General features: G+C 33.8%; 1 long non-coding RNA gene across 1 annotated transcript; it reads left to right on the forward strand.

Moving 5' to 3' along the window:
• Window positions 1-282: 282 nt before the first annotated feature.
• On the forward strand, window positions 283-17591 carry LOC116653549. Its single transcript, XR_004307641.1, has 2 exons — window positions 283-361; window positions 16991-17591. It is a non-coding gene; the product is annotated as an uncharacterized LOC116653549 (long non-coding RNA).
• Window positions 17592-18151: the final 560 nt, after the last annotated feature.

Genomic DNA, 18151 nt, shown 5'->3' on the forward strand with positions numbered 1-18151 from the left:
TGTGGTAGTTTGTTAAAATCAAAGTCTTTTGCTTTTCCAGGCTCATCCAGTGTGGTAGACTTGGATGTGTAGCTTGTTTGGACCACCTCAGAATATGGATGTAAGGGAAAATGTTGATAACAGTCTGAACCTCTGATTAACCATCTGAGGCAAGTGATGAGTCAGCTGCGGGAGCACAGGTGAAGGTAATTCAGCTGTGCTCCTGGAGGGTGTGGAGCTTGACTCTGCCTCTCCTAGATCCCATTTAAGGGCTGACCACAACTAAGGTGGCATCTCTTTCTGGAGATCTCTCCTTTGTGAAGTTTTGGTGACAGGCCTCAATACTAGCAAACATCTGTCCCAGTTGAAAGCCTCAGCACTGGTGAGTCTTTTCCTTAGATACCATCTAGTTATTTACTCTGTAAATTAAAAATACACCTATACACTTGTATTATTCCAACTATACAATGGATTAGATGTGTAATTTTTGCACCAATCTGTGTAGACTTGAATAAATCAGTCACTGAGTGAGAAGGGAGTTTGCATTACTTTGGTCAAAATTTATCACAGAACAATATATCAAAGCTTTTGGCTGAAATTTAGCATTGTAAACCGTGACTGAAAATGTAAATAAATTCAGAATTTGTTTCTGCAGTTCTCATGAGCGATGTTTCCGCTGTTGATAATAGTAAGTTCTTAGAGTGATTATTCATGAAGCTTCATGATATCTATTTTGATAGTAGAACTTCAACATTTTCTTTAGCTATTTCAGCTTACTCATCTGAGGAACTGGAGAATTATTCCCTACTTCTAGAAAAAATTCAGACTTTGGATTTTTTTGTGAAGTATTCATTCTATTAATTTGCAAATATATATGATGTCTTCTACATGCCTCAGGGCTTTTTTTTGAGTATATTTGGAGAGTTAAGCCTTCCCCGAGTCCTGACATTAGCCTCAATATCCAAAGATAAGTTACTTCACCATTTTCTGGGAATATATTATTCAAAATTCACTTTTTTTTTTGTTTGTTTGTTTGGTTGGTTTTTTTTTTGTTGTTGTTGTTTGTTGTTTTTTTTCCCCAGAATTTTTACATACAGTGGAGAAATGATACAGCTTACTCCAGAATATTTATTTCAGAACTGAACATAACTAAGGTGTGGAAAAACAGTAGCACACTGAAAATAAAACCAACAAAGAAAAAAAAAAAAAAGGGAATCCAAGCTTTCTGAATGATTTTAGTTAGATGTTTTATCCCATTCCAGTTATTGTTCTTGGCAGTGAAATGATACAGAAGACTGGTTAAGTTTTAAACATCAGCTATAATCATCCTTACTGAGTAAGAGACAGAAGAAAGGAAAGGAAGCTGCTTCAAATCAATCCATGGTTCTTGGGAGAATATAATATTGTAGCTCATGCACATTAAATTGCCCGTGTAAGTTTTGTTGGTTATACATTCGTGGTTAGCACTACCACTTATCTGTCCGTTATCTCACATAATGATCTTTACTGATAAACTTATTCTAAATCAATAGTTTTACAGACTAGGAAAGTAAAACAGAATATAGTTGTTTGAATGAGAGTTCTGTTCGCTGTATTTTTTTTTTTTTAATTTTTTTATTTTTTAAAAACAGTGTCATATTTGCCTTCTAAACAATACTGCAGAAATCTCTTATAAATCCTTTAGCAACTTTTTCTAATCTTTTACAAGCTGTAAAATCTTAGCTGAAAGGCAAGCAGAAAAGGAATGTACAAATAAGACATCTGTTATTGTTATATCAATGATGATATATAACCAGCTCTGAGGTAATAACATTTTAACAAGGACTAGAGTCTTATCCAAAATGAGATCTCAACCACTTCATTTACTGCATACATAAGAATGAAGTATATAATTGGCAAATCTTATCAGTTAGTACTTGTAGGAATTCACAGGTATAGTACAGTCTGGCTTTGTAGGCAAGGCATATCTTAACAGATAGGGGTACCCATAAACTGCCTTCAAAGTAATGTATTTGTATGTTGCTTATTAAATTATATTCACCATTATGAAGTATAGTAATGTTATATGTGGTAAATTCAGCACTGGGAATTTTGCATGCTATTAACATATTTTCTAGTTCATTGAGGTCAAGCATTATATTATGCTCTGTTTAATAAGAATTGAAAGTATGGAGTGTTATTCAAGTAAAATTTTACTGGGGTGTAAATGTGGCTATCTGTTAGAAATAGTTCGTTGTTTTGTTGATTTAAAAACAAGTTCTTAACTACATTTTAGTGCCACTTGAGATGTGAATGGTTGAACTTTCAAAGTTTTTGAAGTTGACACAAACTTACAAAGCTGTTGAATGTTAAGACAACTTGAGGACAATAAGGAACTTCTGACTTTACTGGGGAAGGAGAGATGAGGAGAAAACATACAATTAGCTATTGTCACACTTTTCAGCCATGTGTTAGTAGAAACAAGAATAAGTACAGAAAGGAATGTTTATGTACTTGTTTCTTTCTTGAAAACCCTTCAGTTTAATCATCACTGAAGTGGTTATTAGTGCATTTTTGTGTATTTTGGTGCTTAGTCTGTAATAGCTAGTTAGCTCTTCATATTTGTTATAACACCGTGGAATTGATAGTAACTGAAAAAGCGAGACCTATGTGCCATTTTTTTGTATGATGAAGTGTGGAAGCTATGGCTTTATTCAAATTATGTAGCTCATGGGAATTAGTCCAGAAAGCCTATGCAATTATGTGCAAAAAGCCCACAATCCAAAAGGTACCTGAGAGCTTCTAAACTTAAGCTTAAAAGTTATCTGGCTTTTGGTTTACATTGTGTCATTTTTTCCTTTATTGAAGAAGACAAAATGTATTTCTCCTTACATTACTTTCAGGCCACTCAGAAGCATATTGTCTTTGTTTTTCTATCTTTTTCTATGTGTAATGCATTAGTACATGTTAATACAGTGCCAACATTTACCACGGTGTGCTTTTGTTTTCCTGCAAATGTATTCCCATTCAGAGGGACACCACGTTGTCTAGAGTCAAGGTGTATATCTCCTAGGTATGGCTATTATAAAACATCATAACATCTTGATACTGTGTTTTTAATTAAAAAAAAACAACCAAAAACACAAACAAACAAAAAACCACAGAATGTACCTGCCTTTATTATTTATTAAATATAGTTGCAAATGCTGCTTCACTTTTGGGAGGGCTGTTAAAGAGAAAAGTACTCAGGGGTCTACTATATATTTGAATGTGTTAGATAGATAGATTCAAATTACTGAAATATTATTAGAAAGAACTACCATTAGGATTTGTGTAACCATGTGAGATTAACTTCCCAGACACAGAATGGAGTACAAATGTTGTTATTAATGTCAGAATCAGATATGTGGATGTGATGGTTGATGTTTTTTCCAGTGTATTGTCACCAAATTTGTAAGATAAGATATTGTTCTGAAACTTAACTTATGGCTTAAGTGCACTACAAATTAGAATAAAACCTATCTAAGGAGACAATGTTACTGAAATGTAATATAAAGATGCAGGAATAATATTCACAAAGGGGTGTTTCAGGGGGTTAGCTTATTTTGTATGTTCATTAATGATACTGACACAGAAAATATGTGCTAAAAACAAAGTGGAAGATGTTTGTGCAGACAAGAGCTAAGCTTTTATTAAAAAATACCCTACTGCTGTGACCTTGAAGCATGTATTAATACAAAATGGTCTGAAGAAAGATGAAAATAACAAGGATTTCTGCTATAAATGACGCCTTCTTGACTTAAATATGAAGGGCTGGAGGTTCTTGCAGATCTGATGTCTTCTTGGTAACACAGGTATTGATTCTGTTGTACAAGAAGTTGGTATGTCTGAATATCTGGAGTATTATGGTGTGTGTTTGGTTTCTTGCTTGCAGGAAAAATGAGTGCCTGTTGAGATAGATGCAGCTGAGCAAATCAAGGCTGAGCTACAAGGAAACTTAGTAACTTACCTTCCTTTGACAATTAAAACTGAGAATGGGAGGTGGTACAATAGTTACCTATGAAAACATCAATGGACAATAAATTACAAAGTGGGAAATGACTTGTTTAAAGCAAATTGCAGTTACCAAAAGAATAAATTATCATAAACCAGGGCATTATTAAATACAAACTGAAGAATTATGTTTCTACCCATAAAAGGAATGAGATTATGAAGCTGCCGTGTGAATTGATGCACAAAAGTCAAATAATCTTAATAGATTTCCATATAAAGTTTCATAAAATTTTGTCAAGATTTATGTGATGTGGTTACCTATGTAAGTGAGGGACTAAACACATTCAGCTTTGGGTTACCAGGATGCACCTGAATTTCTTAGCTCTTCTATGTGTTGTATTGTTTCAGTCTTTTTCTCTCTCTTTGAGTAGATAAATGCTACCTAACAGTCTTTCATAATTGCCAGGAACATTTGCATAAAATATAAACATATAACCCGGTTTAGCAAAAAGCTGAATTTTGTATTTTTTTTTAATTTTTTATTTTTTTTCCAACTGCAGGACTTCTCACTTTTCTAATTGTATGGAGAGATAGCTGTTCCAATACCTAACTCATTTTGTGGGAGTGCTTTGTTCTACTATTAGATCAAAATTTACTTCTTTCCTTGTATTTGGATTACTTGTTATGAGAAATTCATGATTGAAAAAATAGAAAATGTGCCTCAGATCTTCTTCCCATGCTTGTCTTGGTTCAGTTTTTTTATTGTGTGTGAATGCCACAAGTTCTGAACTCTGACCTCAAGAAACATTGGAAAAAAAATCCAAAACAACCTTTTTTTCCTTTCCTTTTCCCCTTGAGAAATGATAATTGAATGTTTTTAATTATTCAGACTCGGAGCTACAAGAATACAATATCCAAAACCAATTTTTAAAATATAGGTATGCTGCTTGAGTTTCAGAGTTCTGTAAGTAGCACGAACCCTGAATTTTATTACATCATAACTTGTCTTGTAATTGTCTCACATTTTTAGTTTATTTTCAACATACTTATTTTTACAGAAACACAGGAGGAGGTTTGTAGATAGAACTCATATGTTTTATTAGACCAATTGGCATATTTGGAGAAGTTAGGCTTGCAGGCACACAAGCTGCTCTTCCATGTGTGAAATAGCAGCAAAATAAAAGTTGAAAACAGTTGCTCAGAGATAGCAGGCATACATCAATTCATACATCTTTGGTGTTTTTGGAAGGGATAGGGTGATATGGGGATTTGGGGAACAAGACAGAAAGATAGAGGTACTTCCTCTAGGGAATCAGGTTGCTTAGAAAGTGTGGAGCACAGAGAGGAGTGGAGAGTGTGGAAGGAAAGAACAGAGATGGAAATGTACTACTAAAACACTTTCTTTGGAACTGGAAGATAGTGGTGGTCCTTTTGAAAGATTTGTTTCAAGTAATCATAGAGATGTGTTGTCAGATATGGTCTTCAGTCAGTGTGTTTGGACCATTTTCAGGATGTTTTTAATGGTGAGTTTTCTGAGGTTAAAGGCTCTTTGAAGGCCAAGGAGGTTTTTGGAACAAGTCTTCAAAAAGGCTTCTTCAAGTAGTGCTTATAGTTGGTTAATTTTTCTTGAAGGTGTGAGTATAAGGTTATCTGACATATATTTCAAAAAAAAAAAAACCAAAAAAAAACCAAACAACAAACCAAGCCTAGTGTGGGCTTTTTATAAAAGCATGCTAGTTAACTAAAATCATCCTTGGGTGGTTTAAATAGGATTCTTCTTCAGAGTGGATGGCTGGAGGATGCCTGGTTTATGTGCATGTGTGTTTCGGATGGCTGCAGGTTTATGGAGTTAAATTTGTTACTCTGTGGTTTTGTATTCATTGTAGTTTGTAGAATAACATCTTTGATGTTGATCTTATTATCTGGGAAAGTATCTTAGCATAGGACTCTTTCAGGAGCAGTTTGGCTTAAAGGTCATGATTATTGAATTTATAATTGAAGTAGGTGAGGAGGTCCAGTTCATGGTGATGAGGATGTTATTTGTACATGTTATGACAAATGGACCTGGTGGTGCCTGTCTAATGCTGAGTAGTTGTTCTTTTATTTACCTCTGAAAGCTGTTGCTTCCATTAAAGACATGAAGAAGGGTTTGTGTGCCTTAAATTTATCTAGTACATCCAACAATGCCAGCTGCACCAATCCTGCTTCTGCGCTAGACCCACTTAGTTACAACAAAGTACTGTGTGAGAAATAAAGCCTTTCTGCTTTTCAGGGCTATTTTTTTTTTTTTTTTTTTGAGTTTGTCTGCACTCAAGCTGACCTTTGCTGGCTCTGTTTCTAATTCTCCTCATATACTCATTTTTAGTAGGGGATATATGTTGTAAGTAATGAAGGTCAAATTTCTGAGCCCTTGTATGTTAACCCAATGATTCCTAGACCCTTTAATCCTTTCCTACATGAGCAGCTGTAGTAATAAGGGTCAAGAGGGTGTTAGGGATTGAGGTCATTAGCTTTTTGGTTGTATTTATTCATTTTGTTCGTGTTTTTCACTGATCAATCTTAATGAATATTATCCATTCAGTTGTATGGTATTAGAATTGCATTTGACCCTTCCTGCAATGTGGATGTTTGATTTTTATGTTTATTTTCCTTTGACTATACACTAACATTGTTTATTAGATATGGAAAGAAATTCTTGCACTTCATCATGTGAACTGCCTGTTGAATACCTGCCTCATCATTAATGTATATAAAATCACATCCCACTCAAGGAGTCAAAAATCTCCACTGATTTCAATGAAAATTTATAGCACTTCCTTTGATATTAGTCATAATTTAGTACAGGAGGTCTTGAATCCTTATGACTCACAACAAGTAAACTGCTAGGTTTTATGTTACTAAAAACATAACATATTGTTTTTAGTTATGTTAAACTAAACTGCTTAAAACAGCAACTTTGTCATCACTTCAGCATATATTTTGTTCTAGTCATTTTTGTTTGATAAAACCATCAGAATACAAAGGCTGAATCTTTGTTTTTTAGTGTTTGTTAACATGACAAAGTGGTGAGTGCACACCATTACATAATATGCAGGATGACTAGAGAGTTTGTGTCCATCAGTCCAGTATAAGTGTAAAGCTGCCCCAGCATAAGTATCAAACTAAACTCTTAGGTTTTTTTATATGCAAATTTCCATCTACATAGGGAAAGCTAAGGACAATAGGCTTTAAAACATAACCTGAAAATTGTCAATTTTCTGCTTTTATGAACTCAAGCAGAAACTGCATACCCCCTGAGTGTCCTACTTTTGGCATTCGTTTTTCTATTGTAGTTAAAATAGTTTGGTTTATGCTTTAATGTTTGAAGTGTTCTCAGTTGCTACTGGGGTAAAGCTATTTCTGCACAGGGAAGAGGGAAGAGTTTATCTTGTTTGTGTTGCTTGCTCACTAGATAATATACTGAGATCAGCTAACTCATTTCATTAAATGTCCTTCAGGTGGTAGTTATATTTGGTTACCACTGAGTTGATATGGATCTGAACCAGAAACACAGAAGTGAAGGCTTTCTGTCCTACTAACAATTTCCTGAACCTTCCATTCTCCTATATTAAGAGGGGTTTTTATAGAGTGGAAAAATGCCCCATCATAAAGCTGTAAGGTTAAAACTACAGCCACTCTCCCTTCCCCAACACTCCTTAAACTATGGATCTTGTTTGCTATGGGAAGTGAACTGCGGGAGGAAGCCAGATGGCAGCTGTATTGAGCTGCCGCTTTGTTGTGCAGGATGGGTGCCCCTCCTTCCTCCTCCAAAGCAAATGTTGATTCACGATGAGGGGTTTATATATCAGAATGAAGGATTCATATGATTTTTTTTTATTATTATTATAATGCCTGTTCTTTAAATGGTTTGCAAATTAAATTGGTCCTCTGCTCGGGAAAAAAGAACAGTTTGAGATGTATACGTGGCAAAGTTGTATAATTTTAAGGTGAACTTTCTAAAATGGTACACATAGCCATGTTATTTTTACTGCTCTCAGTTAAGCTGCTCGAAGTGCTGCACAGGCACAGCATGCTTCTTGTAAAACATACTCCAAGGAAAAACAAAGTTCTGTATTTTATTTTATAGTAAAATATAATTTATTTGTAATGGACTAAAAAAAATGGAAATTGTTAAATTATGTTTAAATAAATTTCTAGCCAGAGAATGATTATTAAATTATAGCAGAGAAGATACATGAATAGACCTGATTTACTTCATAGAACCTGCACCGAGTCTTTGAGTGCTTTATGGAGCTTAAAAACATTTATTAAAATTCTGGAAATTAACTTGGTTATCTGGGATTACCAGTGATGTGCTTGCATATATTGTAGAGAACCGTAAACTCTGCAGTCCTTGGAAGCTAATCCTCCAAGCGAATTTTTTTTTTTTTTTTTTTTCAATTTGCATTTCTTCATAAAACAAAATTACATGCAAGTTTATATACTTTTTAACTGTTGGCAGACATGTTTGATTGCTGTTGTATTTGTGTTGCAGACTCTTTAAAGAATTTTGCATTTCCAAAAGTGCCAAATTGAATCTTCAGCTAAGCATATATAAATATATACATATGTATACACATATATGCATATATATGTATACATATATGTATAGTATAAGGTTTGTAGTGTAATTAACTAGAACTTGGTTTCCTTTCCCTGATGACATGGTCATCTTCTTATAAATCCAAGGACAATGAATAGTTACAACAAGAGGAACTCACCATTCTGTCTGACACTGTTACAAACAGCATTTTGCCATAAATTGCTTTATAAACAATGGGAATAGCACAGAAACTTAAGAATTAGAAAATTGTATTATTAACAAGCTACGTTTTTAGTTGCCATGGGGTATTTCTTTAGACTGTCTGGTGTGCTTCAGAATGTGCTTTTTAATGTAAATAGCTACAAACAAAAAATTCAGATCCTCGGATGAATGTCAGAAATGAGCCTTAATGAAATATTTTTAAGAATATGTACCAAATAAAGCAATGTGGTTTTCCCTCTTCTTTCTTCTCTTTCATGCTGGCTGACTTTCTCTCCTTTCTGATGTCAGTTTGTAGCTTTTATAATGCAGATATGAGAGAGAAAGGGGGAATAACTCTGTAGTACAGGTGGAAACAGTTAAAAGAACTGACTTCTAAAAGAACTGAATTTTTAAAACTGATATTACTCCCTCTCAATATACCACATTAAAAAGTATCTTAGGGTGCCTGGCATCTTCGTGGCTAGTAATATAAGTAAATATCTGCAGCATTCGAGATCATTAAGAAGTGATGTGCATATGGGTTATATATAAATAAACATGTATCTATGCATTTCATGTGTTTGTGTATATCACTATCTATAATAGACATATATGTTGAAATCTATGTTTCACATCAAACATCTACAGTATGCGTCATGAGGGAGACAAGACCCATGTGTTTTGCAGAAGCTTTTAAAGCTGTTTCATTTATTTTATTAGCCTTTAATGAATGTAATTAGAACCCAAGTAATTAAATGCAATTGTGCTCAGTATGTTCCTGTTGTAAATTGCCCTAAACAATGTGCATGGTGTGAACAAATTTGTGGGATTAATAGAGGATAGATAATGTTTTTGGATAGTATTTCACACTAAACGGCCGCAGAGAGAAACAAAGAAGCTGGCGCAGTGTCATTAATCTTAGTCAACTGGCAGTTCTGGTGTAATTTGCATGACTTAGACAGTGACACAAGATGGGGCTAGCTTGGGATGGGTGTTAGATCGCTGGGATACATATGTATTTATTTCTGTTTAGTGCTCTGATTTATAAGTAGAAATAAGTTTGTCTGAAGAACCTGATTCATTCTGTTTTCCTCTTTGTTTTTATCTTAGATTAACAGAATTACCAGCAGTATATTTTGTGTGTTCCTTTGTTTTTATAGTTAGCACATTGGTCTGTGGATATTAAAAAACATCTGTGCATCCTTGTCATCATAGAAGAAAGGCAGATGTGCTATGATTGGGTAGTGGGTTGCTAGTGGAGTAGGATTTTTTTTTCTTTATTCAGTTTGTTGTGTCTTGTTTCCTGGCTTAACATCAGGATAAAATGAGACATCCATATTTGTTTCTGTAAAAAGCTGTGGTACTTGTAGTTACAAAGGCTGCTTCAAAAGTATTTTTAAGTCATATTTATTAAGTTGATCCACAATGTCAGAGGCAGGTATTGATATAGAGGTTGAATCGCCCCAACAGTATTCCATTAAATTTTGTTGCCATGCAACAGACAGTAGCAGAGAGGGAGGGCATTCTGACAAAATGGTGTCTGGCATGGAAGAGCATATGAAGCAAAGGTGTGGGATTTAATTCTTCCATGCAGAAAAAGTTGCACTCACTGACATTCATTGACTCTTGCTGAACTTTTATGGAGGCTGAACAGTGTATCTGAGCACAGAGAAGTGGTGGATGGTGTTTTTCACATTACTATCACCACTGCTGAAACACAAGCCATGCTCTGGATGGCTACACAGATTTTTATGAGTCACAGTATGCAGGCTCTTGTTTGTTGCTGGTGCAAACGCACACCAAATGGTTGCAACTGTGTTGAAAAAGAGTGATGTATAGTTGAGGATTTCCTTTTTCAAATAGTCTCATTGTGCTCTTTGTTTCTGTTGAAGCTTCTATGGAAATAACTATGAGGCATTACTTTCAGAGTGACCTACATAAAATAGGCATTTTCATTCCTTATTCCCTTTTCCACATATTTATTCTAAAATTCACTGAATGCATGTAACCTGATTGAGTAGAAATATAACTCAGCAACTATAAAATGCTTGTTATATTTTAGTAGAGTAGTAAGTTCTCTCAAAATAGTAGTGACCACTATAGTTAATTTTCACAAGAATTTTTAAATGCCCTGGTTTGGCTTAGCTGAAATGTTCTTTAACAGAAATTTTCAGCTGACTGTGTTTAAGTGAATTGCTTTGCTGGAAAAGTTGGAACAGAGATATCCCAATAGCTTGCAGTATTAGAAGAATGAGTCAAATTTAATTTGAGCCTTGTTAGGTATTTTTGTCCCAGGCTCTAATATTGTTTTCAAAACAGTTCCTACAAAAAACTAACCCTTCTGTACAGGACTTTCTTTTGTTAGAAAACTAACCATTGCCCATGGCTAAACTTAGAGTCATAAAACAAAATCATAGAATCATTATAGTTTGGTAAATACCTCTAAGATCCTCAGTCCAACTGCATGCCTGCCACCAGTTTTGCACACTAAACTATCCCCTAGGTACTACAGTTACCGTTTCCTTAAACACCTCCAGGAATAATGCCTCTACCATTTCTATGGTAAACCTGTTTCAATGCCTCACCACTCTTTTTGAGAATAAGTTTTTCCTAATATCCAACCTGAACTTGACAGACTCCTTATCACCAAAATCTTCCTATAATCATATTTAATATATATTTTTCTCTGAGCTTGTGACTAACAGTTGTACAAAAAGCTTTGTGCTGAACTTACTCATGTAATGTTTCTGGAAACTCTTAACTCTCTTAAATGTATCACTTATGCACACCTAATCGTGTTGTAATGACAGTATTAACATAGTCATGTAGTAAAAGTGAATGATGAGTAAACAGGGGATCTTCAGAATCCTTTAAGAAACTGCAGTCCTGCATATAAACAGGAAGAGATTCCTACTTCAGCAGTACTTGGATCTTTTTATTATAAGTTTTCAGCTCAGGAAGATCACACTTAACCAGATTTGAGGAATAGTGACCTAGGGTATTCTGAGGCTGTTAGGGTTTAGTAGTTTCCTGTTGTGCATATCTAATTCATTGTTTTTTTATATGCATCTCAAACATTAACTTAAGCTTTTTCATTTTAACTTCCTTTCAAAATTATGTTATTTTAAGTTTGAAAGTTAAATTAAAGAAGTGAATAGCATTGTTTCTTTGTGTACTTAATGTTAGTCATCTAAACTTAATTTTGATGCTTCCTGAATACCTGATTCAGGATTCAATGCATTCCTGATGTTTCCTCAAGAAGACTAGATTAAGAAGTCCTGAGTATTTAGATTAGTATTTCCTGATAAAATATTCATTTTAGAAGTTCAGTTAGACTGTTAATTCTGAGTCTTTGTTCTGAAGAGTTTTAGTCCAGCAGAACTAGCCAGGGAATTAAGCTACTCTAGATATGTTGCAGCAAAGTAGGGAAGGTGGACCTGATTATACTTGAATTCAATTTGATTGTTTTTGTGTCAACTCTACATCTGTTTCACCATTCTAAACAACATTCTTGGCACTGTATCTTAGCCAAAATGTGTTTTCGGGGGAATAATTCAAATCAAAACAGTACGATAATCCAGATATTAAGCAATATTTAAGATGTCTCCTTCCAACATCCACATAATTAAGACAACATGAATTTACATCTTTGCTTTGGATGAGCAAGTATACATTAGTCTTCCCTCTTGTGAAAAAAGCCTATTGTTATTTCTTTTATTACCAATGTAATGAGCAAAACACAAAAAGAAATTAATTAACAATTCATGAAAGTAGTTGGCTTCAATTAATGTGCCATTGACCTTAGCACCACTATTCAACATTTAAAGGCAAAGGACCATAATATTTATTATGAGGTCAGGCATATTGATAGAGCATTAAAATGAGTCACATTTAGCTCACTGCATGGGAATTATGTTAATGAAAAAAGTGCCAGAGTTGTGAAGATTGTAAGTGACTGAAATGTTATTTGATCTAGAATTTATTTGGCATTTATTCTGAAAGAATGCAGAGCAAATGATTTATGGGGTTTGTGTTTGATGTGAGGGTTCAATAAATGTTGAGGCACAATTTTTTGCTTACCTAAAGCAATGAATTCTGTGGGAGGCAGAGCCTTCCTTTTCTGACCTCCCAGTTACTGTCTTGTTTATTTTCACATACAGTTTGGAGAACATCATCCTTCTGTTCCATTAGAGCAGATTGCTATAAACTATATAATTCCAGAGGAATAATGTAATTTTCCAAATTATTTTCTAATGTATTTGTTTGTAATGAAAAATTTTCACTTCTTTCTATGTGGCCTTTTTCTTATCCTGCATGTGTTTGCTATCTGTTGTTCTGTTACATGGAGTTGTTTTGTTTTTTTTTTGTTTTTGTTTTTTCGTTGTTGTTGGGTTTTTTGTTGTTGTTGTTTGGGGTTTTTTTTTGGTTTTTTTTTTTTTGAGAATAAGGGAATGGGGGAGAAGAAGTAAGTATATCTGGATTTCTGTGTACATTCACTTTACATGACTGTCTGTGGTATGGATAAGTTTAGAATTCAGATGGAAGTCCAAATGAGAGCTAAAAATTGAGTTCTTCACTGTTACTAAATGGGAGTAATTTTTTCTTTTGGTAATTCTGTCACTTTGAACTGTATTCAATGTGTTTGAGTTATCCAACTGAAAAGAAGCCTATTTTCAATTATGAGCAAAACTTGGGATAGATTCTGAGTAAAATGTAATTGAATTAGAGTAACATTGAAAAGTTGGGTTTAATTTTGAGCTTTACTATATATATATGTTCAAATGATATACGAAAGTCTCTGGGCTTGAGTTCATGGTAATCTAAAACATAGTAATATTTGTGAATTCATACATGAAAAAAAAGCAGAAATGAAAGACTCAAGGAAGACAAACCTCCCAATTTCACACTTAAAGTTGCTTTAACTTTATGTATACAAGGCTATTCACAGATCTCTTTAATCATGTGATTAACTCTATCACAGTTTGAGGTAAATGGGAGTGAGTGAGAATTCCTTATTACACATGAATAACCGAGATCACTGATATGATTTTTGAGTCCACATTGATTTGAATCTCTGTTCTATTTTCAGTTTTATTCTGCTGCTAATTTCAGTTTTACCCAGTAAGGGATTTTGTATGCTTTTACAGGCATTTAAATTTCAGTTGCTTTCAAGATGTTCTTAGATGTGAAACCTATAGCAAGGGGTAGTCACAACTTAAAGACTTTTGAATTAATACAGTACCTAAAAAAATTAAATTTTCTTGATGTTATGAAGCAGTAAATCCTACTAGTGTTTCCTTGAACCAGGGAGATGAAGATTGATCTTATGTCCAACATCATAGCAGGAGTCAGTTTTGTGACTGCTCTATGTGGGGACATAATTCTGACATAGTTTTATATTCACATTGTATTTGTTTGGTACCTCCAGACATGAAATAGCTAGTACTGTTTCATTAACTCCTTTTCAAAATAATTCATTTTAATGCATTAATTTGCATTAGATGACTTTTTATTGTTTAATCAGAATATTAGACATTCATCTATAATTGTTACTTGTTAATCTTAATAGTAGATTCTATGTATTATTAGATGTTATTGGACATCTTAGAACTAGTTGTATTTTCTTGTTATTAAAATGAAGAATATCAATATAATCTAATTTACATATTAAAAAATAGATATCCTCATTGAGCAGGTCAAAATACTTGAAGCATTTCACATTGACTTAAGCCAGGCAAGATGCATAGAATTTTATTCTCCCATCTGTTTTCTTTAGAACACTGGCTTCATAAGGGAGTATATGCAGTACATTGTACGGTGTTTTTCAACTTTATTGGCATTCCATGTCCTCTTGCACCTTATATAAAAGGAATTTGAATAAATAGTGCTACGGTATATTCACTTGTTAATACTGGAATTTTCGTTATACCAATGTGGTACTCATACATTGCATGTAAGCACACAGGGAAGATGCAAACAGTATTTACCTCTGAGCTGATCTATAGGAAAACTGTACTAACTGTACTTGCATATCAAGCAAATTAGAAAAAGTTTTGGGACAACATCTAAAGTTAATTTAAAAAAAAAAAAGTTAAAAATTAAAGTTAATAAAAACAAACAAACAAAAAAAAAACAACCACAGTTTCCTATTTCATCTATTTGTCATCCTTCAACAAGTAACAGTCCCCATGAGATGTGTGTTTGTTAACAGTTTGAGGGACATTTACAACTTTGTGATCAACTAGTTTTTTCATGAAATGTAGGTTCAAAACATTGAGGTTGTTTTAATGTAGCTGGTCTGCAAAATGTTAATATAAAAATTCATGGGGAAACCTTTATTCTGTTGGAAAATGAAGATTTATTGTTACAACACTCACTGATTATTTCATGTGAATAAGATTCTTGAAAATACCTTGGCAGGGTATATAGTCATAGTTAAATACTTACCGTGCTTACTTTTTTATCATAAAATACAGACCTTTCCCTTTCTGTTGATGTGACATAGTGCAGCAATTGAAAATAAAATAGCATGCTCAACACAGTTCCAGCTCTGTCATGCTTCTCTCTATGCTATTAGATGGCAAGATACAGCCAATGATGTCTTTGCTAGTAAATCATGAAATCTGTTGAGGGAATATCTAAAAATCTTGTGGAAGTGGAAAGGAAAGGGAAATGTTAACAATTTTACTCCACATATGTGATTATATATAAAGAATTGTATATGTTCATATAATAGTTACATGGCATTTGTTAGAAAATGTAGCTTAGGTGAGCTAATAAGTCAAAATTAATAGACTTTATCCTAATTATGAAATGCTTGACTAATTATATATAATTATTTCCAAAGTGAAATTGTTTTCTTGTATGAAAATTTTCCTGATTCAATTAAGAAATATCTTTGTATTCTCTGTTATCTCTAAGGAGCAAACAAGAATGCAAGCCTGTGTCAAAAGGGGCGGAGTCTATTATCTCAGCATAAATTTCATTCCAGACGCAGTTATGATTTTTGTTATACTTGGAGATAAACAGAATAATAGGAGTAGAACTAGATTTGACTTTCATGCTTTTTGGTTTTCTTTTGAACTAAATGTGTTTTTATAAAACAAACAATTGAACTGGAATTGAAATGGGATTAATCTGAAACTTTTTGCCCAAATCTATTTACTTTAATATAATTTATAACAGGCACATTTTTTTAGGCCCAGGACAGAATTTTCTACCAAACTGACAAAAGCTTTTAGTTAGCAAGCTGCCCAGTGATCAGTATGCTGTGTTTCCCTACTGTCTGTTTAAATCTGGGTCTTGAATTTGTATTGCCCATCTTGCAAGTATGGGAAGCTGAGCTGCTCAGCTAGTGATATGAGTGGGGGTGGCTTCTCTACTCCTGAGGGAACTGTTCAACTTTTAATTAGTCCAGCAGCCAGATCAAAGAGTTCAGAAGTGAGTTATTCACCTGAGGCTTTAGGTTAGGTACCATCCTTATCTGCTGTATTGCCAGTGGTAGTTTCCATTCCCTGAAGTAGCAGTTTCCAGTTCATGTCTAGCTGTATCTTGGAATGTCTTAATGCTGCTGCTGATGGATTACTGTTGGAGGGCTGCTGCCTTATGCACAGCAGGACTGTTCAAGCACAGAGATGGAGACAATTGCTCAGGATAACCAGTTATTTGGTATTAGGTTGCACATTTAGGATATCACAGTGTAGTGATGCAAACATGCACTTGATCATATAAATGCCTAGGACCACTATTGATTGACTTCAGTTATTGTCTTTGGCACTGTATTGTAGTAGTATGAATTTATGCTCATTGCCAAGTGGCTTATCGTGTACCTATATCTATAGGAGAGAACTTGCTATGCTACTTGCTCACTTTCATTGTCTTTTAAGAAATCATTGCTATCACTGTCATATGTGGTTGTTTTTTTAACTATACTTTCAATGATAATTTAATCATTATATTGAATTTTTCACAGTAATAAGCTAATTTTACATTTTTATCTATTCTGAAAAATGAAAGAAAAAAAATAATTGTAATTTTCTTAAGGGGCGTTGCCTGATTATTCTGCTTAATTTCATGACTTCCTAGGACAAAAGTCTTTTTTTTAATATTCTTTTATCTACGTTGCTAAAAATTTTAGAAGCATTTTAGTTCATTAGATTTAGTGCTCAAATATGGTGATCTACAATACATTAATTTGGAATAGTGCTCTTGCTGCTTTGTTGGATTTGTCTCAGGATTAATTTTTTGAACTTTCAGTGTTAGAAGACATCTATGATCCAGCTCTCCCCAGTCTTTGGAACTCTGGCCTGAAGGTAGTTAGAAATGCAGATGAAGCTTGATTAAGAGTAGTGGTTCTCCAACTCTCATTCTTCAGAGTGGTAGAGCAGGCAAAGAACACTGGTGATTTCTTGTAGCATCTTTTCTGGATTTTTATGGCTGAAGAAATTGATATATGCCCACTGGAATTTGTGAAAGTCTTTGCAGAGATTTTAGCCTACGGCAGACTGGGCCTAAAAGAAGCATTCCCCAAAGAGAGAGAGCCTGCAGCTGTGAATTTAAATGTGTAGTAGGAAATGTCAGATTGCAGATCCAGAAGAAAAGACATGCACTGAAGACTTGGGGAATTTCTGCCCTAAGATCTATCAACTATTTTCAGAACCATGAAGCAGAGAGCTGTTTATGTTTGTTACTACTTTTTAATTCCTGTTGGCAGTGACATGCAGACTATGAAATGTGTTAGGCTTGATTTACATAAATCAAAAGGTTGTCAGCATCTTCCCTTAAGATGTCTATGTTGCCTTAAAATCCAAACTGATGACCTCATTGTAACACAAATAAATAGTGTTGGTAAATGTTATTATAAATTTCCTCTATTACTGAACATACAGATGGAAATGCAAAGTTAAAATTTTAGATATTTTCTTAGATACACTGTGCTTTGTTATCGATCTTCCATATTTTTGAAACACTTTTTTCTATTATCAAAACAAGATTGATTCTCTTTCACTGTATTCACTAATATTTTTTTATTTTTATTTTTTTGTTGTTGTTGAAAATATAGTTTCCTTATTGATAGACCTCATTGTATCAGTACAAGGGTAATTTTGAGGTCCTTTACCAGTCCATCATAATGAAATGGAAAAAAAGGAAATATTTTCATCTCTTAATTGAATGAGTATTTCTCTATGTCATCAAGTATTGGAGAGTGCAGGTATGTCGTTGGAAAGAGTAAGGGAAATACTGTAATTATAATCAGAAAAGTTCTAGATAATTTCATGACTTCCAAGAACATCTTTAATTTTACATTCTTGTAGCATACTGGGATTACTTAGTTGATTAGATGCATTGTTAGATACTTATATTAGGAATGGTTTTTCTGTTTTATCCTGAGGCATCAGCTCCTCATGAAAGGAATTT

This window comes from Coturnix japonica, chromosome 5 (assembly GCF_001577835.2).
Source record: "Coturnix japonica isolate 7356 chromosome 5, Coturnix japonica 2.1, whole genome shotgun sequence".
In the NCBI taxonomy this organism is placed as follows: Eukaryota; Metazoa; Chordata; class Aves; order Galliformes; family Phasianidae; genus Coturnix; species Coturnix japonica.